A 24704-nucleotide genomic window follows, 5' to 3' on the forward strand; every position below is an offset into this window, starting at 1 on the left:
AATTTTTAAAAAATGCTGCATAAGCAGAGCGCATACTAGTTTATGTAAGTTTCCAGTAATGGGTTCAAGATGAACTAACCACAGATTGCTGAATGCTTGCAAATTCCTTATTGTCTGTAGGACAACAGAGTTGCACTTTCACTGTGTGTTTTCCTTACAGATGTCTCAGAACTCAGATGCCTTCCCCACCCTCATGAACCTCAACACACCATGATTCACCATGGGTGGGAAGTGTGGATATCACCCTCCCTTAGCCCCCCAATGTGGTCCTGGCAATGGCTTGAATCTACATGCAAAATGGGTCATAACAGGAAGAATCCATCACTTCAGAGTTTTCTACTACACAGAAACTCATCTTACTAAAACATATTGTACTGATGTGGAAAGTCCTAAAAGGATATAAAATGTATTTTTGATGATTCTATTTTATATAGATGTGTGTCTGTATTTGGAGTGCATCAGGAAATAGTAGTAATAAAGCATATACTGGAAATTTGAAGTATCTTCTAAAATGACCAAACCAAACACATACTTAAGGTTTTTTTTTTATCATATCCTAAATTTTGCTAAGCCAATTTATTATAAATTAAGGGGAAGAGTCATTTTCTTGACTACGAACAAAAAGTCAAGAAACTTATTGCATTGACCTATCTCACTCTTTCTCTTCAGCTTGAAATAATACTGGTGAATAGTCCTTCCTGTCTGATATAATCAACCACTCATAAAATAGTGACAGGAGTAAAATTGTTATGTTTATTTAGTTCACATTCAAAAAATAAATTGCAACTGAGCTGACCATAGCCATGCAAATTTCATGTAATTAAAAATATAAATAAATGTAAGATTTCAGATCGTTCTCTTCGATGTTATTTATTATTTTCCACAAAACTTGATAGATGATATTTATAGCTTATGTTTACTACTGATTTTTGAAACCTTGAACAGAAAAAGAACAAACAACTGAGCATCTGTTTTGATTTTAAGTGATTGCTCAATGATGTTCATATTTTTCTTCCTAAGTGTAGAAATGGTCAAAGGACACAAGAATCAACAGACACGTGAAAATGTGAGAATCCTACTCAGTTCTAATAGAAGATAGATACAAAAAGATGACTTACATACATGCACATAATTAAAGTCCTAATACTTTTACCCATCATTTCATTTATCCCCCAAACTTCTGATTTCCCACCTAAAGGAAAATGTCTGGTGTGAATACAAGAAGTTTCAGAAGAACTGAGTCAAACTAAGTTTGCTTTGTCATATTTTAACACATTGTGAAGTAGGTATTAACTTTCATCCCCATTATAACAATGTACTTAAATGCATTGGTTAAAATCTGCAAGATATCTATTACTTTGACCTTGACATTCTACTTTTCAACAGCATACAGGGAACCTAAGTAGAGAAAAACAATAGCTGAGTTTTCTCCAGTTAGTGAAGGCACTTAACAAATAGGTTTCACATTATGAAATTTCGTAAATTTCACAGCCAGAAAGATCTTAGTGATATCACATATAAATATCTCCCCTAACAAGTAAAAAAACATAGCTCAGAGAGGTTAAGTGATGTGCCCAATATTTCCCAAGCTTTTAGTGGCAGAAGTGGCATTGAAACACATAGCTTTTGACCTACTACCTTCTTGAATTGTTTATCTTACATTTTCATCTCATTCCAACCTGTCCACTAACTTTCTTATTGGAAAGAAAGAAAAAAAGATACTCTTAGGCATTTAGAATAATCTTTCTTTGTTGAGCTGATCTATGTTTGGCCACATTCCTTTATATCCAGAGCACATACATACTTTACTGAGTTCTGATGGGCTTACTTCCAAAGATGTCAGAAAAGTACACAAAGGGGATTTGCAAAACTGGTTGTCTTCAAGGCCATGTCCAAGAGGGCATCAAATTATTCAAACTCACCTACTCTGCACTGGGCCCCATCCATTCCACTCCAAAGTAAGCATCAAAACCAGGTCCCAGTTGATAGTTCAGGAAATTTTACTCTTTTCTCCTCTCATTCCACTTTTCAAATCCAGAAGCAAACTTAAAATCACAGACTGATTGTAAGGAGGCATTAAATTTGAATTCTTTTCAGGTCCAGCCCTTTAGGGTCTGATTACAGATAATAATTAACTAGTCTGAGGGTCTCCCTGGTGGCGCAAGGGATTAAGACGCAACCTATGAAGCTGTCCACAGCACTGCAGCACAAGTTCGATCCCAGCAGGCCAGGGAGCAACCCATGTGGTGCGGCAGACCTCTCCTGTCTCGCCCACTGCTCCCCTCAGCAGTGTATTTCACTCCGTCTGCCTGTTCTGCTTCCCACGCTGTCTCTGGTGAATCCTCTCACCGCCTTACACCTCTTGTCTATACCCCAGTTCTTGTATGCATAAATAAATAATTTAAAAAATAATTAACTAGTCTGTTTCATTAAAGCAAAAAAAAAAAAAAAAAAAAACCTTACTGAAGCACAGAGTACTGTTTATATCTGTGAGATGAGTGTTTATGTGTTTAGAGGTGGACGAGTATGTGGATGATGTGTGATGAAACACAAGCAGAGGTAGATGGGAAACAGCAAAGCAAATAAAGTTTAATCCCCAAGGCTGCTCTTTGGTCAGGTCACTTCCAAGTCATTGGTTCTTGTCCTGGGAGAAAGCTAATGAAGTCATGATTTCAGAAGATTTCTGATAGTTATTTTTATCGTTATTAAGAGGTCTTGACTCTGCCTTAGTTTTCATTGTATTTCATGTTGTCAAGGTGATTGCAGGAATATTTGGGATCAAGAGGGAGTAGGGATGCATTTAATTTTTCTTTAGTGGAATATACTTTTATATTTCACAGTCACAGTCATATAGAGTTGCCAATTAGCATGTTTTCTAGATTAGTCATGGATGGAGCTAGAATACTAACTTTAACTGTGTCTGTGTTTAATAATAATAAAACATTATATGTCAAAAATGCATTTAATACACCTAACCTACTAAACATTATAGTCTTCTCCAGCCTACCTTAAACATGCTCGGAACAAGTGCCTTAACCTATATTGGGCTATTATTTTGTGCTTTAGCTCAACAATAATAATCTTGTCTCACCAAAAGCAGGAGACAAAGACAGGTCCTTTGCATAGTGTAAAACAGGAATTGATAGTCTTTATTTTATAGATACTCAGTAGACCAAGAATACTTTATTGAAAAAAAAAAAAGCAGACAAAATTCTTTTGCACTGTGCACAATAGTAATAATTTTACCATAAATCAGTTGAGTGCATATGTACCTGTGTCTGTTTTTAACCTTTCTCTTTTATACCATTGGTCTACTTTTTTTTTCTTGATACCACAAGTTTTAATTACTATAGATTAGTATTTGGGAAAACCAGCAATAAAAATTCTGCAGATTTCCTTGGAATTTTCTGTGTGTTACAATATATGCTTAGACTTGGCAACTTAACTTCTCATCACCTGCAGTAAAGCCATTCATTGGTTTGCAATAGTTGACATTTTCATAGAGAATCCTCTAAACCACAGTGTACAGTACAGGAATATGGTATATCCTTCCATATATACAGATCTTCTCCAATTTATTACAATAGTAATAATACTATTACAATACTAATACAATCTTCAGTTATTTTTCCGTTCTTTTTTTTTCTGCTTTATTTCTCCAGTAGAGATTTGATAATTATGTCATCCATATTTCTTCCTCAATCTCAAATGGAGAGTTTTCAATAATGGATAGCAGTCTCAATGACAGCCAAGAGGATATCTCTAGGTAAGATTCATTAGTTCCCTTTTATTTCTAGTCTGCAAAGACTGCCAAATCATAAATGCATGTTGACACTTCTTTTTATTACTTCAACTGTTTTATTGTTTTTGCATAGAAGAACTGGAGTGTAGGCCAGAGGTGTAGGATATGAGAGGATTCACCATAGACAGAGTGGGGAGCAGAAGAGCCAGATTTACTGAAATAGACTGTTGAGAGGAGCAGTGGGTCAGACAGGAGAGGTCTGCTGCACCAAGTGTAGGTCAGCTCCCTGGCTGGGGATTGAACTCAGGTCATAGCAGTAACAGCACTGAGACCAAATCCCTAGGCCACCAGAGAGACAACCCCACAACTGATTTTCTAATGTTAAAATACACTTACCTCATATATAGCATGTGGTTGTATGCCATTTGTCTGAGATAATTTCATTTAGGTTCACTGGAGAATTTTCTTTCTAGTTTCCCTATATTATAATGTCCTTGCTTCGTGTCAATTCAAGGTTATGCTAGCATAATAAAAAGTTAAGAGATATTATAATCTTTTCTAGTATGATGCATTTTGTGTAAGGTTGGTGAAATTTAAGGATTTGGATGTGTATATCAGTAAATCTGTCCAAATCTGAGGTTTTCTTTGTGGGAAAGACATTTAATAACGGAATAAGTTTATTCAGTGTACTTGAATTAGTTTTCATATTGTTATTTGTGGTAATTTGTGCTTTTTGAGGAATTTGTTTTTAAATTGCCCAATCTATTGATGTAATTATGTTAATTTATCACATTTTTAACATATACCTTTTTAATTTTTGATATTGCTAATCTGATTCTCATGAGCCTTTCCATGTGATGATCTATTTTATTAAGCTCTCCACTAGCCACTTGCAATAAAGAGCATGGCACAGTTCATAAGCACATGGAATCAGATTGCTTGGGTTCAGAGGTCAGCTCTGCACTTTATGAGCTGTGGGACCGTAAGCAAATCAACTAACCTCGTGTTGTCTCATATACCCTTCTTTAAAAAGAGGATAATAATAGCTCCCTTATAAGACTGATTGGAGGAATAAATGGGCCAACACATGTGAAAAACATAGCACTACCTGATACATACTAAACACTTATTAAACATTAGTGGTTTGTATTCAATTACAGCTCTCCAGAATGGAAAGAATAAGATATCAAAACATGTAATGACATAAGAAGTGAAATTGTTAACCCTGACATTATGAGCTGAAATTCTCACCAGGATCATTTTTGATGTCTATAATGTGTTCTCTGGTATTCCTAACTTAATTTCTCTCTAATGCACTAAAAGAGGATTAGATTTCATGAGAGCCGAGGCAGAGCACATTTGTGGGTAGCTCTTGGAAGAAGCTGCTGGTGGGTGTTTTGCTGTAATAAACTCCAGATTCTTGATGGGCCTCTGGGATCTTTAATTTAATCTACTAATGCACTGTGACTTGAAAAATGCTAAGACAAAAACTCCAAGAACACCAAATCTTGAAATGAGCAACCCAAGAAATAAATTTTCATGACTCAGATGAGAATAAGAGTTTCTGAACATGAACACTCTGGACAAGTTTAAATGAGCACCTGTGTGAACTGCATGCATACAAATGTTTAACTACACACTCACACACACACAGAGCAACCAGTCATCACTAGGCTGTAGTGAGTGGCAGCAGACAAATCTGTGTGGATTCCTGGCAGTGCTAACGGCCTCCACTTTTTATAAGTTTTGTAATTCACTCTTGGCTCTTTTATGTATAAAATGTGGTTAATATCATTGTAAACCTCCAGATTTATTGTATTAAATGATATATTTAAAAATCTTAGGCTATGCCTTACACTTATTTCTCAAAGTGAGCAGTAATTGCTACCACTGAGGAGCTCTGAATATAGTTTCATATTTCAAGGCTTTATTTTTAAGGCAGTTTTAGGTTCACAGCAAAATTAAGGAAGGCAGAGATTTATCATATACTTCTTGCCTCCACATGTGCATAGCCAGCCTTTGTCAATATACTTCACCAGAGTGATACAATTGAGGAGCCTGCATTGATAAATCATGGTCACCCAGCACAACAAAAATGTAGTGACTCAATTGGCAAGTTACTAAGAGGCCAGATCTTGTACATTCAAGTGTAAAAAAAAGTTCAGTTTCCTTTTAAGTTTTTTTCCAAGTAGCAATGAAAATTTTTCATGCAAAGGATTGGCATCATCTGATTCAAATTTTAAGAATTCCCTCATTGGACTCTCATGCCCAGCACACATTAAGGGAAGCAGCTGTAGAACTTTCAGTAAACCAATCTAGCTGCATCAGATGGGAGTAACTTGGGCTAAAATAATGCTGGCCTCACAGACAGAGAAGTACAGAAATTAATATTAAAATTAGGAGAAAAAGTCAATAAGACTGGTAATTGATCAAATCTGGGGATGAATTCAAAGGTGATGTCAAGACAGTGTCTGCCTTTTAGCTCTCCAAAATGCCATTCATGGAGATAGGAACAGTACGCTGGAGGGGTCCAGGTTAAGGAATGAGGACCATCAGTTTAATTTTGGATTTAATGGGTTTGTGGTCACTTTTAAATAACCAACTGGAAAAGTCTAGAAAAAGTTGTATTATATGAACTGGATATAAAACTTTAGTAATCATCTGAATGATCAGGTTGCAAATTCATGAGCATCCATGAGATTATGTGAAAGAATAGTTCCTAGTGTGATGGAAGCTACAACTGGGTGGAATACAGGAAAGAACTATTGCAGAGGACCTGGTTGAGAGTCAACAGAGGCGAGAGAGTCACTTGACATAGCATATGCCTTTCTTGACTTTTATGTGTCTAACCATGGATATGGGTTATTTGCATAAAAATTAAAATAAAATAAGATTCGCTAGAAGAGAATGATCTGAAAAAGAGTTAGAGACCTTGTATCTGATTTACTCCTCAAATATTCATATTTATTTATCTTACTTTATTCAAATTCCTTTACTATGTATTTTACTTAATTTTTTGGTTCTGTCTTCTCTAAATATGCTTATCACAATGTTACCTACATGCACACTACTATTTACTTTCTCTTACTTCATGCATATATTTTAATAAAATACTACATTAAATTTCATAATAAACCATTACATAAAAAGAACAACTCAATATGAAAATAGTCAAATAAATTCTCCCAACATTCTTTTAGCTATCATTAGCTATGTATTAGTTATTATTTTGAAAATTATAAAAATAGTGTTCTTAATGGAAAAAGTGGTTAACAGAAAAAAATCACTATCTTACTTTTGTTAAGGTTTATTGTTATGGCTTATGCACAGAAATTCAATAACAATTATTTTATTAAAGAAACCCTCTTTCAAACTATTTTCACATATCTCCAGTCATGATCCTATTAAAGCGGAGGAGCAAATGTCTAGAGAGACAAAGACCAGACACTACAAAGAGCAAAAGGAATCTGTGGTAAAAGAAAACCAGTGATGACAAAATTAAACACTAAAGATCAGCGTGGAACATTTGATAGTAGCTATTGACTCAACAGTGCAAGGTACCTTTGTCTTTCAGGCATTATCTATTGTAAATCTATCCCATTTCAAGCCCACATTACTAAACTGACTAATTTACCTTGTCTAGACTTAATCTAGTTCATCTCTTCTATACGTAAAATGAATCCCTGAAATAGAAAAATAGATTCAGAATTTATTTTCTCCCCAACTAGACAAATGAGAAGGCAGACAAAGACAATCACTGCCTTTTCTTTTTCTCAATGCTGTCACACTGAATATAAAAAAATAAACATAGATTACATTACAGTCAATGTTCAGAAACATGTGGACTCAACACCACAGGTGTGGATCAGATGCCCACCTCACTGTCCTTCCCAACTCGCCATACATTTATCAAATGTTTGGCACTCAACTTACAATACAGGCCAAAACTAACAGCTATGAAAAGTATCGTACACACATAAATCAATTTAAAAGGGACATCATTTGACAAGATGTGTTCATGGCTCTTTTTCTGCATCATTCAACTTTTAAATAAATGTTTAAAAATCACAGAGAAAAGATTGAAGAGATACTCAGGGAAGTTTTTATTGTCGTTATTGTCATTATTATTTTAATTCTGTTAAGATAAATACTTGGGGCATTTGAAACACATTTCTCCATACTATGCAGAGATAAAAATGTCATCTATTATAATCACATCTGCTGGAAAAACTCTATCTAAAAAGTCTATTTTCCTAATTGTATACAATTTGAAACAATCTGGCTATCAAAGTAATAAAGGCACAACAGAATGTTTTAACCTAAAGACATTAAGAATGACCACGGAGCCAATGGTAAAGAAACTTGGGTAAGGGGTGTGCAGAGATAAGGAAGGCATCTCACCTGGACAATTATTTTACACAAAACATGAAAGAACTATCTGTTAAAATCTTAACAGGCAGTTGTCAAGTCTAATGGACTTGAAATAACATTGAAATACACTTTAAGTGACTTATGAAAGAGCCTCTATCTCGCCAACCCAGAACGTAGTAAATATCATGAAAATGATGAGGGAAGATAGAATGACATAACCAAAAGCATCTTATATTAGGAACTATAAAGACTTTTTAAAACCACGTTTCTATAGCTATATGAGACCGGACTGTCTTCATTTATTTTAATAAAAGCCACACATTGATACACTAAATGCAAAGCAGGAAATGGCAGTTCTCTCCTACTAAACAAATCAGTGATTTGCAAAAAAAAAAAAATGTAATATAGGGCCTCGTTGGTGGCACAAGGATTAAAGACACAGTGCTATCAAGCCATCACCAGCCACTGTGGCAGGAGTTCCATCCCCAGCCAGCCAGGGAGCTGACCCACCTGGCACAGCAGACCTCTCCTGTCTCGACCATTGTTCTCCTCAGCAATGTATTTCAGTAGATCTGCCTGTTCTGCTTCCCACTCTGGTGAATCCTCTCACCCACCCACTCACCTCTGGCTTACACCCCAGTTCTTGTATGCATAATAAATGAATCTTTAAAAAAATATATATAACATAATTCCAATCTTCCCATTAAACACGTTTTGGAGAACAATATTTTTATGAACATAGATAAATAATGTGATAGGTTCATTATAATTGCTATTTTCAAATAAATAAGTACATAATTTTTTTAACTTCACCATTTTTTTAAATGCTACCCTGAAATCCAAGCAATTAAGTAGCAAATAAATGTAAAGTATTATTAGCAAGTAGTTATAACCTATCCTTTGTGAATGAGGAGAGTAAGGGAAGGCAGAGTAAACCTTTCAAGGATACAGACCTATACTGAGGGATTCTGTCACGTATATTATGTCTGAAGCTGGAGGTAAAGCTAAAGCTCTTTCTTTTTACCAAGTTGCAATTGAATATGTATGTGGGGTCTGGACAATTAAGTGAAAAGAAAGGTCAAAGGATGTATTAGTAATAATCAAGATTCAAGTTCACTTTGGTTGTTTGCAGCGTCCTTGCAAATGAATTTTTCAGCCATGGCTTTTATCTAGACTGAAAAGTGATTTAACATCTTGGCAGGCTACCTCATGTACTATAAATTTAATCAGAGCAGCTGAGAGGTTATCATGCGCAGCTGTAAAGTGAGACTGCCTATAAAGTGACACATCGAAACACTAACATTTCACAAACAGAAATTGAACTTAGTCCATTATTATGAAATATATCTGTGGCAAAATCATCTAGACTCATATTGAACGTTGTTTGTGCTTTTGAAACAAATTTGTCAAATTTTAAGCAATCTGTGTGCATGACCCTGACTTGAAGAGTTCTGGAAATATTGTAAAATTTTTGGATTTTTTTCCATTCAGAAGACCACACAGATGTAATCATAGATTTAGGTATCTTATTAGTGGAATAGTAGTGAAAAAGAATAAGAAAAAAGACTAGCAAAGAAAATGTGTAAATTACAACTTGCCAAAGAATATCTACAAATATCAAGTTATTCATTAATTTCGAAGACCCTCTTTCTTAGTGCTTGTTTTGAAGTTTAACTTAATTATAGTTGAGATTTCATAAACAAAAAAGCACAGCTTTTAAATCCAATGGCTTTGTATTTAAGTCATTTGTACAGCTATTGATGCTAAATGCATTATGATTCAAATTTTAAAAGTATATGTTCTTTGATCCAGCAATTCACCTTGGGTATTTATCTTAATAGAAATTTGAAAGAATACATTGAAGATCAGTTAAACAAAGTCCTTGTAGCATTATTTATATTACCAAATTTATGAAAAGTTAAGGAATATCTGTCAATACAGTTTTGTTTGGGAAGTAAGACACCATGAAAATATAATAATAATTTATATGGAAATATATTAACTGTTATTTGTATGTTGGAATAAAACAATCTGAAAAATACAGGACCTCCCTGGTGGCACAGGTGGTTGAGCGCAGTGCTGTGAAGCTGTCCGCAGTCTCTGCAGTGCTGGTTCGATCCCCACCAACCGCAGAGGTACCCACATGGCGGGACAGACCTCTCCTGTCTCGCCCACTGCTCCCCTCAGCAGTGTGTTTCAGTCAGTCTGCCTGTTCTGTTCTCCGCTCTGTTTCTGGTGAATCCTCTCACCCTCTGACACATCTGACCTGTACCCTGGTTCTTGTATAAATAGATCTTAAAAAAAAAAATTGAGGAATACAAAAAGTGGCCCCATTTATATAAATTATGTATATATTTTTATCTTTACGTAGGCAGAAACAAAGATATCAAGAATTTTAGCTATGAACGGTGAGCGCTTAGCTACAAACATGGAGATTAACTTTTTCCTGTCATTTTATACCTTTTCATATTATTAAGTATTGTTCATGATTATATATCACTTTTGAAATAATATAGTAGCTATTTAGTAACATAAATGTGTGAGAGTTAAAAAATAGCTTGATATTGATAAGGTTATAGGGAGAATTACATCTGTCTTCTCATTCTAACATTCATATAAATACTTGCAATCACATGATATTTCAAATTTTTTTTACATTGTTTGCCTTGTTTTCTAGCTGTTACCCTGATCAAACTATATTTCAAAGTTCTTTTACATTAAATTTAAGAGGTAAATTAGATTGGACCTTTATAGAGAAAAGTTGATACCTGATATCAAATATAAATGTATTTGATAGTGAGAAATTTGAAATATATAGTCAAAGTAACATTTGGTAATAAATAGGTTGTTAAACAAGAGACATAAATATAGAAGGAAAAAGTAACTTATGTTCCTTAATTTATTCCTGCATATCACTCTATTTTCTCTATTTTCATATTTCTAATTTCCAATTTATGTCTCATGTATCTGTGAAATACAATGAAGCATATTATCTTTAATCTTAACAAATCTATATTGAAAAATATATGCACATAGATTTTGAGGACATATGATTTTATGGAGTAAAACTGACCACTTTTAGAACATTTAGTTCTAGCCCGCAAGGGAAGGGGGCTTTGGAGAGCTTCCAGGTTGGTGAAGGTGTAGAAATTGGGGTGATTGGTATCTCCAGGGGGCATGATCTAGTGAGTAAATGGGCTTCCTGAGTTCTGTGTGCCATTCTAGCAAATTCACCAAGCGTGTGGAGGGAGTCCCAGAAACCACTGGCCTATGGCCAGCCAGTTGGATAAAAATCACAGGTAATAATCTGGGCTTTTGAGAACTGAAGAGGGTACCACGAGGTCCCTCGAATCTGCATCAGGTTTGGTCGGAAGCACAGGAAACAGTCTGGAGTTCAGACCATTGACTCGTGATGTAGAGGGTGGTCTTGTGACACTGAGAACTTAACCTGTGGAATCCGATGCCACGCATGGGTAGACAGCAACAGAACTGAACTGAATTCTCATCACTGATTGTTGGTGTGAGGAAACCGCTATACACCCACATGGAAACTGGGTCCAGGAATCCTACACATCATCGATATGAATAATATAAACTTGTTCTTCTCTTAGCCTCAAGAACACTTTCTTTTTAAATCTGAGCATATAATATGTATATACATATATGTTAGTATGTTTCAAGTATTTATCATTAGAAATCAACATAGAGGTATAGACAACTTATGTATATATGTGCACCAATGAAAGTCTGATGCCTCATGGTATGATTCACCATACAATTGTCCCCTTTAACCCAGTTTACCTCACCCTCCACCCCCACTTCCCTGCAGGTAATCACTGATTTTGTTATCTTATATTTTCCATTTCTATAACAGCTTTTCTCCTCTTTCTAACCTCAAGATGATGGAGCCCTTATAAGCCAATATTATTCTCCCCTGGTAAGTCTTTATTATTATGTATGTAAATACATCACCATTATCAACAAATTTCCATTTTAAAGTAGCCAACTGTCTATTTTACTTCTCCACTAGGATATTAATAGGCTTAACAAACTTAGCCTGTTCAAAATGTCAAAAACAACTATTTACCTCCAGAAACATATTCCCTGTGTGCCCAAAAGCTCACACTACAGTTCTTGCTGGCAATATCTTTCCATTTTAATGTTATTTTGACTGCCAGACACCTAGTCCCAAATCTAGAATAAATTCACTCTGTCTGCTAGGAGATGACCAAAATTCTCCACAGGAACACTCTGCTCACTCCTTGCCAATCTATGTTGATTTGTTCTGAGATCAAACAACCCTCCCATACACAAGCACACCAACCACCCTACTTCCTGCTGCCATGAGCCCATGCAAAGGAAGGCAGTGTAAACACAGAAGAGAAGGTTGAAAGAGAAGGTTGATTTTAAGGACAGATTACTGGTTCACTTCTCTTCACCCTCGACAACTGTGTGATCTTTGGCAAGATGTTCAACTACTCTAAGCTTCAGTTTCTGAAGCTGTAAAATGCAGATGATAAGAGTGTCTATTTCACTGGGTAGGCGTGAGAACTAAATGATATAATGCTTATTATATAGTCCTGAGAATTCTTTCACCACATGTCCGTTTTATTTCTGAAAAAGTCCTTTGTACAGATAAAGAAACCAAACTCTTTCAAGTCTTCTCCCTAATTCAAATTCTATAAATGCAAATATTTGCTAAGAATATAAAAGAGGATTTGTAAGTTCTATGACAATGCTTTCCAAAACTAGATCATTTAAAAAGAAAAAAAAAAAAAAACTAGTTAATAAGATTGGGGTAGCTTGCAATATCTAACTTCTTACCTCATTATGATCCTGATGAAATCCTTGCCAGTGTAAAATCACGACAAAGTTATTTCATGGGTGGGATCCATGAGAAAATTACTTCAACATCAAATTTTTTTGGCTCAGTTACTTTCATAGGTCATTTTTTATTGGTTTCAAAACTCAATGATTTTTCCACTGAATAATTTAAGCTCCCTAGCAAGCATGTCATTTTGTAAAACAATCTAACTATTGGTATGTTCAACAAAAAGGAGATCTACATTATTAGTTTTAAATTTCCTTTTGTTTCCAGGCCTTCTAGCACACAGCATTGTTTTAACTTTCCTTTTTAATTCCATACTACCTTTTGCCTAATAGGCATTTGACAAAGGATTCCAAAATAAAATCCTGTTACTATTGATAAGTAAGAGGACTCTTAACATTTTAACGTCACATCTTTGCTTTAATGTGAGAAAAATGTTTAAAACTACAATAAAAATTTAAGTTTATTTTGACATATATTCCATTTACTACTAAGTGGGTGCTAATTAAAATTTATGTAGTATTAGCAATATGAACAAGTTTCCTCTCTTTGTGGGGGGAAGCTGAAAATGGAGCTAATTTTTATATTATGGGAAGCTCCATTTTTGGAATGTTAACACGTATTTCATGCCAATACTCAAATTTTTGGGTCAAACTTCCTCTCTGAAGAAAAGTATCAATTATATGTCAGTAATTTTTTTGCTTTTTTAAATGAATGCTGTATAAAGTTATGTATTTTCAAGGAAAATGATAACACGTGACATATTCCAAATGCTTATTAAGTACAGAAGATTTGAAGAGGAAAATCCAATATCTTGCTGAGCCTTAATATCTCCCTTAAGAAGTTAAAAGTTTTATTTAGTTACTTTAAGTTTATTTAGTTACTTAATGTCCTTTTAACCTTAACTATAAATCAAAATAAGTTGCATTTGCATAATAAGATTCCATGTTAGTGCTGATATTTATTTCAAAACCAGATCAAGTTGGGACTTCTCTCACATTTTTCATTTCTGGGTGTAGCAGAAAACCCACCTCACCCTAGCTCAGTGCTCCTAACACCAAGAATCAGATACAAAAAAAAAAAAAAAATGCACCACCCAGCCCTTTTCAGTTCAAGTTAGATGTTTAACATTGCTCGAACATGGTGTTTTTTTGACGTTTAATTTCCATTCAGTTCCACTTTTTAGAACAGCAATGGTGCAACTTAGTATTACAGCAACACAAAAATCCCAGCCACATGGTAAAAGTTGATCCAAAAACAAATGAGTAACATCAAAACAAGGCCAAAAATCATATCCAAAGAACCAAAAGAAAAAAAAAGAAAAAAACTAGCAATTTCAATGGAAACTTCTACACTGGTGGATTCACAAATATAAAATGAAGGGTAGGGAAAGTCATTAGTTTATTAGCTTTGCTTAAGACTGAAATTGAAGGACAAAGGTGAGCTTTCTAGTTCCTCATTTGAAAAGCTGAGAATATATAAATAACAGGGTTACCTTTTCCTATTTACTGGTCTCTCAAACTAAGTTCCCAAAGCATAGACATGCCAAGAATCCAGCAACTTCCTGTTGACTTAAATCTTCCCCATCAGTGTTTGCCCTAGCAGATCCTAAGAAATGCCTCCTTCAATCATCTCATCATCTAGTCCTTTGAGTCATAAAAGATGAGTGCGAAGTCAAGTTTTTAAATTAAAAAAATACTGACAACTTTCATTTTCATACAGAATATACTAAAACTAGTTGTTTTCATGTCCAATGCTTTTTCAAACTCTATCTCCACTAATTTGTTTTTTCTGTTTCTTTCATTATTAAATGCACTGCTTTTGGATTTTAGTAATCTAACTAGTGAAAAGTAAAGGATCTTCCCTTAAATAAGGAAGCAATTATTTTAATCCTTATATCCTTTCCATCCTTTCTCTCACCTTCCTCTGAGCCTCAAAAATCTCACTTTGTTCATGAATGTCAGATAGTTTCAAATCATTTTGCTTTATCTCTATATCAGTGATCACCATTTTCAAGAACCATTATTTTGCCACAGGAAAGAGGGACATTGGTCTATTTGCCATCATGCTAAATGCAGAGTTTCACTTGGTTGTGCTCTATTGTGTTTTGAATTTGAATCCCAGGTCACCTTTCATACTGTCATACTTTCATTTTAACTAAAATGTTAAAATGTCATATATAACTAGTTTTGTTGCCACTGTTCACAACTCTATACTTCTAATTTTTACTTCTAATCTGAAAAGGGCTAGACAAGTAAATTATTCATACAGAAATAATCACTGAAGTCAAAATACATATAATCAGAGCCAGAACCTGTTAAAGTCAACAAATTTAGTGCATTATCTTGTGACATTTATCTAAGCTCCAAGGAATTCTTTCAATTTAATCTATGGAATTACACTCGGAAAAATTGAGCAATTTTGGGCCTCCCCTGGTGGCACAGCATTTGAGCGCTGGGCTGCGAGGCTGCCCACAGCCTCTGCAGCGCCGGTTCGTTCCCCAGCCACCCGCAAGTTTCACACACACACACACACACACACACACACACACACACACACACATAAATAAATAAATAAATAATTTGAGCAATTTTGCTCTGAATAGTCAAGATAAGTAGGATGCAAAATCAACCTCTGACTGAGGATTTATTACTAACACAAAGACATAAATCCTTTCCTTCATAAACAGGTCTAGCATACTTTATAGGTGTGGGTCTTAACTTTCTTTTTAGAATATGAAGATTTGATTACTCTATATACTAAGTGGCAAAATTCAAATCATAAAAGATGCATGGTGTCACAAGTTAATATTAATCTTCCATGCAGAAGAATCATACATCATCTTGCTCCTGTTCTTCCTTCTATGGTTCACATTATTTGATTTTATTTCTTTTTTTTTTTTTAATAGAGGCATGTTTTTATTTTTTTTTTTTATTTGTTTGTTTTGTTTATACATGCACTGGGTACAGTCAGAAGCGCGGGAGGGTGAGAGAATTCACCAGAGCCAGAGCGGGGAGCAGAGCAGGCAGAAGGACCGAAGTACACTGCTGAGGGGAGCAGCGGGCGGCAGGACAGGTCTGCGCGCCATGTGGGACCCTCCTCCGGTGGCCGGGGAGCAGCCGGGGAGCAGCCGGGGAGCAGCCGGGGAGCAGCCTGGGAGCAGCCGGGGATCGAACCGGCGCAGCAGAGGCCACAGGCAGCTTCGCAACCCAGCACTCAACCGCTGCGCCACCGGGGAGGCCCTATTTGATTTTATTTCTATTGACTTCTCTAAACTCTAATATTTAGCCAGCATCTAATGACAGTGATTGCTTAGCACAGAGTTTTATATGTGATCATGACAAAAGTAAATGGAGGGGCCTCCCTGGTGGCCTAGGGGTTAAGTTTCAGTGCTATCACTGCTGTGGCAACCTGAGTACAATCCCCCAGCAGGGAGCTAACCCACTGAATATGGCACTGCAGACTTCTCCTGTCTCATCCACTGCTCCCCTTAACAGTGAATTTCAGTAAATTCACCTATTCTGCTCCCCATTCTGTCTCTGAATCCTCTCACCTATACTTCTGGCCTACACCCCTGTTCTTCTATGCAAAAATTAATTAATTGATTGATTGATTGATTGAAGTGAATGCACCAGTAAAAAACACAAATGGCAGTCTTCAGTCTTCATTTATTTCCAGATTCCCTGAATTTCACTGAGTGCCAGGGATGTCATAGACACTCAACAGATGTTTAATGAATGGAGATTTAATCCATGTCTCTATGATCTTCTTACATGAGTTCCTTCTATTAAGATGATGTGGTTTTAAATCTAATTTTAATGTTTTGGGTATTGTTATCTTATAAAATTTTTAAAGCCAGTGCATGAATCACATGCAGTATACTTTCAATTCCTTGTGACTTCCCTCCCACTATTTTTTTTTAAGATTTATTTATTTATTTATACAAGAATTGGGGCACAGGCCAGAGGTGCAGGGAGGTGAGAGGATTCACCAGAGACAGAGTTGGGGGCAGAGCAGGGAGACTGTGAAATATACTGCTGAGGGGAGCAGTGGGAGAATCAGAAGAGGTCTGCTATGCCATGTGGGTAGCTCCCTGGCTGGGGATTGAACTCATGCTGCAGTGGCTGTGCACAGCTTCTTAGGTTGCATCTTAACCCCCTGTGCCACCAGGGAGGCCCCCCTCCCACTATTTTTTAAGGAACTTGTAGAAAAGCTATAAATCCATAATGAGATCATGAGAAATGGCATCTCAGGAGTTTTCAAATAGTTTATAGTGAATGTAAAGCATAGAGTGGGGTAGCATCATGAACCATTAGGTAAATGATACATTATTTAAAAATGATAATCATGTTATAAGAAGAAAATAGATTTAGGTTCCATCCTCATACAACATCCAAAAATAAACCTCAGATGAAATAAACATCTACATGTGAAAGAGAAAAGTGCATGGTTAAGGAGAACGCATGGAAGAATCTTTGTGATCCCAGGGCGGGGAAGTTTATGTTGACTTAGTCTAGACCAAAAACTATTCTCATTTTACAATTTAAATAATGTTGACTTCTCTTCAACCAGGAAGAAAGCAAACTAAAGGCTGACTCCCAGTTCTGTGCTCTTTCCAAGAAGTCTCTTCTCATTTATCTATCCCATCCCTATAATACATGTGTTCTATTTAATCCTCTGATCATGGGAGATCTGTTTAAACCTAGCCTGAAACTCAGTTTGTGTCTGTGATTGTCCAGAACCCTTCTTGACAATTTCTGGAAGCCGCTGAGAACACGTAGGTCCTCAGGCTTCCCTCTGAGTAGGGATGTGCCTGTCTGTGTGAGATTTTGTCTTACATCAGTACAGAAAGGCACCCAGCCCCCACTCACTTCCATGCACACCCATGGACACATGACACTTGTGTGTACTCAAATCTCCTCACAAGCATTTCTGATTTTGGCAACCTCACTCAAAATCTGAGGGAAATAATTGTGAGGAGATGTGAAAAGAAGTCCTTTATTAATATATGGTGCCACCACTGGAGAAGGGCAGTTAACACTCTGAAGAGACCATCAACTTGAGTGGGAAGTGAAGAAAGGTTGTATGGGAGAGAGGAATCAGAGAGTGTGACAGGAGGACTCCATGGGGAGTGTCTCTTCATTCTCGGGTCCATGGAGACCCTGGCAATCTGTCATAGGTGCAGTCATTCATGCATTTATAGATGACCTTCCTGGAATACCTTCTCTTTTCTGTGTTATCAACTTGAATTGGCCCAAGGTTGTTAGAGGTGGTTCCTCAGGCACTGGTGTTATCAGCATCCTCACAGGTAACATAAATATTTCTTCAAGTGTTAAGCAACCCTTTACCAAGGCCCTCAGGAATGTGGCATAATGCCTTAAACTAAACTGTAAGTTAAAGAATAAGGCACTGTTCATGCTATTGTCTTTGGCTCGGGTCTCACCATGCCATTACATTGCATACTCAGTAAATACAATATTTTGTGTCAATTATTCTTCAATAATGCTGGAAAATAATAAATTTATACAGGGAAACTATAGAATAACTGACTTTCAGTTTCTCATTTATATTAATTTCAAAACCATATTTTAGTTTTAGAAGAAACACAATCCCAAAATTATTTTTAGATGACCTTTGCTTAATTTAAGTAGAAAGTTCACCTTTAAGATGTCAGGCACCTCTATTAAACAGTCTGGAGGCCCAAACTCTATTGTAACAGTTTAATCTCTGATAAAGCCTAGTACCTGACTTTAGTTCATAGCAGAGAAGTGGACGGAAAAAAATCAACTTGTAAACGTGCAAGCAAAGGGTAACCAGGGGCCCTAAACTGTTAAGATATGCTCACTATACATTCTAAGGGTTTGGCCATCTGTAGGCACAAGGGCAAAGAAAACAAACTGCTAGTGAAAGATGTTTAACTGATGTGAATAGAATTGGTGTGCATAGAGAGAAAAAAGATTTCAAATAACAGTTTCACAGTAAAACTAAAAATGACCCACCCCCTAGTGGGTAAGTGCCCACTGAGTTCTGTGGTTGGGGCTGGAAGCTTTTCTAAGTCTAAGGGACCTTTCAATGGGTTACCACAAAAAAGGGTAGGCAGGGCCCAGAACACTGGGATAGAAGGAGAGACCTGAAATACAAAATATGCTGTGTGGGCCTCTCTGGTAGCCTAGGGGCTAAGTCTTAGCGCTATCACCTTGAAGGCCTCAGTTCAATTCCTGTGAAGTCCTCAGTTCGATCCCTGGCCAGGGAGCTGACTCACACATGGTGCAGCAGACCTCTCCTGTCTCCCCTGCTGCTCCCCTCAGCAGTGTATTTCAGTAGATCCACCTGTTCTGCTCCCGACTCTGTCTCTGGTGACTCTTCTCACCACCACCACTACCCTTCACATCCATGCTACATCCCAGTTCTATGCAAAAAGAAAATCTTTATAAAACAAAATGTGTCGTGTAATCTAACACAAAGTCAATATAAGAACTGTCTTGTCTCTCACCTACCTTTCTCTTCTTCAAAGTTCTCTCCTTCAGTCCACCTCAATGTATAGATCCACTTCACTTCTTTGAACCTGCACCCCTTCATTTTGGCATGCTAGGAATTTTAGCCTGAGGCAGCTGCAGGCAAAAGGAGGTGGGGCAAATGGTGCCTTCTTCAGGACACTACAATGTTCCTCCCCATTTCATGGAGATGCATCTGTAACAAATGGAGATAGTAAACAATTATTTTTATAGAATTCCAAAATCTTAAGAGGAATAAAAGTTAAATTGATCAAATTTACATTAAATCTAATAAGAGGACATTTAAATGCATTGGAGTTTTGAAATTTATTTTTATGTCAATATTAACAGTGGCAAGTCCTGTAATTCCTGACTAAAGAAGCTGGTCCTTTTTGTGAGTTTTAATATTTGAATAAAAAAAGGTTAGCCAAAGTGTCTCTTGAGTTAACAGAAAGAAACCACAGGTAAATTTTCTATATGTGGAAAAAGTTTTTTGCAATTGAAGAAATATTTATTTTAAGAAATAAAATATGACATTGTTATTTCCTTAACAAAAATAATCCTAGAATTGGGTATAAATACAAACTCAGAGTAGAGAAAGAAAGCATTTTAATTAAGTTATAGGGGCATAAAAATGTAATGGGTTTTGGCATAAAATTGTAATGGGAGCAGCAGGAGAGATAGGAGAGGTCTGCTGCAACATATGTGAGTCAGCTCCCTGGCCAGGGATGGAACTGAGGCCTTCAAGGTGATAGTGCTAAACCCATTACAAAACCCATTGTCTTACAGAAGTGAGAGCTTGCAATCAGATACTAAGGTTTTATTATTATTATTTGAATAAATTAGCAAAGATAATGTTAAATGACATACACTGGCCATTAGACTTTTGTTCTGCAACCACCCCAGGCCAGGCAGGATCATCACTGTTCAGGCAGCTTGAAAGAGAAGCTAGGCGCCCTTGGCACCATCCCCACAGATTTAGGGGCAAAAGGTCAGCAGGGAGACAGCAATTTGGGCCCCCCTGAAAATCTGAGGTCTTTCCTCTGGTAGCCCTTCTTCACTGCACAGTCCTCTGCCTGTGACACTGCCCTTAGATGCTTAGACTGCAGGCGCGCCCACTCACGCACACTGACACCACACTCCAGGTATCCACCATCAGGCACGTGTGCCCTGGCCCACACTCCCAAGCGCCTCCCGCATTGAAGGCTGCAGGTGAGAGCCACAGAGGTGCATGGTGCAAAATGCTGAGCAATCTTCACTTACCCTACAACATTCAAGAGATTTAGACATCTACAATCAAGAAATTGTTCTAATGCATATCTCTATAGGGAGCAAATACCTGCCACCCCCAAATGTTTTTTGCAAGAGGTAGATTTCAACAAAGGACCCTGAAGAATGGTGTAAGAGCAGGACTTGACCACTGAGCAGATTTCCTGATCCAGCAGATCAGGTGAAGGAGGAGTCAGAGTCCTCAGTGGCTTTTGCAGGTTTTTTATTGGGGTTCACCAGGCATATGGCAGGCAGGGGTCCTGGGGGGCCGGGAGGCTGGCTGTCCTCCCAGCACCCAGCAAATCCTCACTCTATCTGGGCTCTCTGGCATTCTCTGCTTCTGCTTCTTTGCTTCTCTCATCGGCTTCTTTCTCAGCTTCTTTCTTGGCTTCTCTTTAGGCTTCTGCTTCGGCTTCTACTGGCGTCCCTGTGACGCCGCCCTTAAAAAGCACAGCCTTAGCCCAGGTGAATCCCGTCTACCTCTGCCCACACCCTATTCCAGGTGCCCGCCATCAGGCATGCATTCAGGACCGCAGGATCCATCATCTATCCTGATGGCAGGAGGGCAGAAAAGCCTGACATTTTTTCTTACCCTACAAATGGGTAGAAGTTACTTTTGATATTTTTATGTAAACATCTCTATTATAACCTCTCCTAGGAAGACTTAGTGTCCTTATCTCTTAAGCAGGAACAAGAGTGCCCCCTCTCATCCCCCAGCCCCCTCTGTCTTATCTAAGCAATTTGGAGGACATTTAAAACCTTGTGAGTCAGTTGTTCATTCATGCCGGGTCTCCCCCAAGCAAGCAGGTTTACATGCTACTATTAAACTTTTATGTGCCTTTTTCGCTTATCAATCAGATACTGGATGGATTAACGGCCATCTTAGATGAACCCAGAGGGGTGCAAATTGACTTTGTATCCCTGTTACAAGATTATCCCAATCTAAACTCGGTAGGCCTGATTATGGGTCCTCACCTGAGCGCTTTAAAGGGACTTATAATGAGACTCAACTGCAGGCTCACAGAAAGGTTAATAAAGGGTTTATTTACAAAAAAGGAATTAAGAAAATAGTAACTCAGGTGAAAAGAGATAAATTGGTGAATGTGTCCTACCAGTTCCGCTAAGATGGGAGCCCAACAGCACACTGAAAGCTGGCAAAAAAAAAAAACAAGGACCTCCAAGGCCCACACGTCTGGTTATATAGCAAGTCTGGCTGCTTAACTCCACCCTCAGTTCCCAGCAACCCTCCCTTCGGTGGTGATGACATTATGGGATTTGTAGTTCTTGGTGTCTTGGATCTCTTTGGCCTGGGGTAGGGGTGGGGTCCATAAAACCTGTGTTTGTGGAGTTTGTTTAGGCCATCCTCTCACCCCAATACCCTAACTCTTCAAATTTAGCTTATTCACATATAGCTTTTTCTTTTGCAAACTCACCTTCAGAAGCTACTTAAAGGCCTGAGAGCAGATCCTATGCTGGGAATAGGATAAGCCGGGAACAGAATGAAGTTACTAAGAAAGATTTCAGACCACATGAAATCACTAATGTTTTACAATAAAAATTAAAGAGCTCAGTTTCTGTTTGTGTTCGCACCTAAGTCCTGTATGTGTGAGTGAAGTCGTGTGGTTGGTGTTCCCCGCTAAGCATCTCTGTGGACACCAGCTGGGCATCCTACGATCCAACTCAAATTCTGACATTATGTGCCTGGAGGTAACATCTGCGTGCACAGGCTAAGGGCTCATCCCACAAGACTGTCCCCTACGCACACATACACACAAATCAGATGCCAGTTAGGGTCCAGATTGTTGCCTGTGCTTCTAACCAAGTGGCTATAAATCAGGTGCCCACTACCTGGGTTAGATTTGTTTGCTACAGTGGCTCACAGAATTACAAGAACCATTTTACTTGTTATATTATCACTTTATTTTAAAAGAATATAACTCAGGGGCCTCCCTGGTAGTGCAAGGGGTTAAGTCTCAGCTCTATGAAGCTATTAGCAGCCACTACAGCACAAGTTCCATCCCCAGCCAGGGAGCTGACCCACATAGCGCAGCAGCAGCCCTCTGCATGTAAACCTGCTTCCTCTAAATGCCTGCTGCTCCCCTTAGAAGTGGATTTCAGTCTGCCTGTTCTGTTCCCCACTCTGTCTCTGGTGAATCCTCTCACCCCCCGTACCTCTGACTTACACCCAGTTTTTGTATGCTTAAATAAATTTTAAAAAATAAAATAAAAATAAATCTTTAAAAGGGTATAACTCAGAAGCATCTAGATGGTAGAGAGCAAGGTATGGAGAAAGGGCATGGAGCTCCCGTGTCCTAATACAACACCTCCAGAAGTTCTACTAACTGGTCTTTTGGATTTTTATGGAGGCTAGTTACACAGTCATAACTGATTATGTCATTGACCATTAGTGATTGAACTCAATCACCAGTCCCTCTTGCTCCCACAGGTTGTGGGAGTGGGGTGATACTGAAATTTCAAAGCCTTATCACATGGGTGGCTCTCACGTCAACCATGGCCCCCATCTTGGGTGTAATCCCAAAGTTACCTCCTAACATAACAAAAGACACCTTTGTAGATCTTATCCCTTACTAGAGTTTTAGGAGACCTGTTCCAGAAAAATCAAGGAAGACCAAATAAATATTTGTTTTTAATCACAACAAAAAAGTTTTACATGTATATTTGTGTCTGATATGTTGCAATAAATAAATAAGAGCTGTTACCACCCCAAGTATGTTTTCTAATTCCCCTCCCATTAGCTAAAGGATGATTCTGTTTTCCCAACTAACACAGTGTTGTAATTAAGATTCAGATGTATAAATAAGCTGAGAATTAACAAAAGCCAGAAAAGCAGCATGCTTTACTTCATTCTGAGGTACTACAGGAATTTAGCACATTTCAGAACAAAGTGACTTAAGCCTTATTAGTTTGACTCAAACCCTATTAGTCTATCTCACACCAGGTGCCACAAGCTGTAAAATTTCTATCTTATCTAACAGGAGGTTAGGGGTCAGGTACTTTTCATAAACAAATTTAGCCAAATCTCATTATCCCATTCTGTAAATTCCTGCTCCTTTTGTTGAGTAGAAGTTGTCAAAAACCCATTCAGGATCCCATCTGTGAGCTCCTGCTCCCTCAAACTAAGTAAGCATTTATATGAGCAAGGAGGGATTTACCTTTGACTCTGCCTGCATTCACTCCCCTTGTATGCTGATGTCAGTAATCATTTCTACCCCACCTCCTAGTCTTGTGATGCCTCCTTCACAATTTTCTACTCTTAGCTTCATCATGTACCATTTGAACCCAAGGACCCCACATTCCAAATTCCAAAAACCACATCAACATCACCTACAATAAACCTTTATTTCTAACTCACTGCTGGGTAAATGAAGTCATAGGGCTTTTTCCACCCTCCCGTGCCTAGGAGGGGATGCCCAGGGCGAGGGGTGTGGGTGCTGTGCATGAATGCCTATGATTGTGGACATATGAGGGCAGTATGAATGCTCACACCTGTGCCTTGAGGTGATGGATAAAAGTTTGGGGTCATTCTGAGGACCACTCCAAGGTGAGGCTGTAACAGGGTGGTCCCCAGGAAAGGGGGAGGTTCCATTGTAACAGGGTGGTCCCCAGGAAAGGGGGAGGTTCCCTGCCCCACAAGGGAGGGTGGAGCAGGGAACCTCCCCCTTTCCTGGGGACCACCCTGTTACAAGGCCACGAGAGGACTGGAGAATGACAGTGCTAGAGAGGCCAGAGAAAGATTGAAAAGATTCACCTGCCTGCCTCCCAGCCCCCAGCCCAGCCCACAACTTCCTCCTAGCAAGCCAACCTCCCTGCCTGGTGCACCTGGTTCCCTGACAGAGCATTAAATCCTGAAAAATCCACTGAGGGCTCCAGGACTCTCTTTAGCCATCTGCCCAAACCCACAGTGACTGTGCCCTGTGCCTGGGATGGTTGTAAAACACTCACCTATACTTACTTCCACATGAATCCCTCCCTTCCTGCA

At 38.0% G+C, this 24704-nt stretch overlaps 1 long non-coding RNA gene across 1 annotated transcript in view; it reads right to left on the reverse strand.

Moving 5' to 3' along the window:
• LOC119256755 (uncharacterized) overlaps nt 1-24704 on the reverse strand; it is a 168976-nt gene that overhangs the window by 141137 nt on the left and 3135 nt on the right. The window contains exon 2 of the long non-coding RNA XR_005127878.2: nt 19439-19631. This is a non-coding gene — a long non-coding RNA (uncharacterized LOC119256755). The remainder of the gene's footprint in view (nt 1-19438; nt 19632-24704) is intronic.

The sequence above is a fragment of the Talpa occidentalis genome, unplaced genomic scaffold (genome assembly GCF_014898055.3).
Source record: "Talpa occidentalis isolate TD23 unplaced genomic scaffold, MPIMG_talOcc4v2.1 talOcc4.4, whole genome shotgun sequence".
NCBI lineage: Eukaryota > Metazoa > Chordata > Mammalia > Eulipotyphla > Talpidae > Talpa > Talpa occidentalis.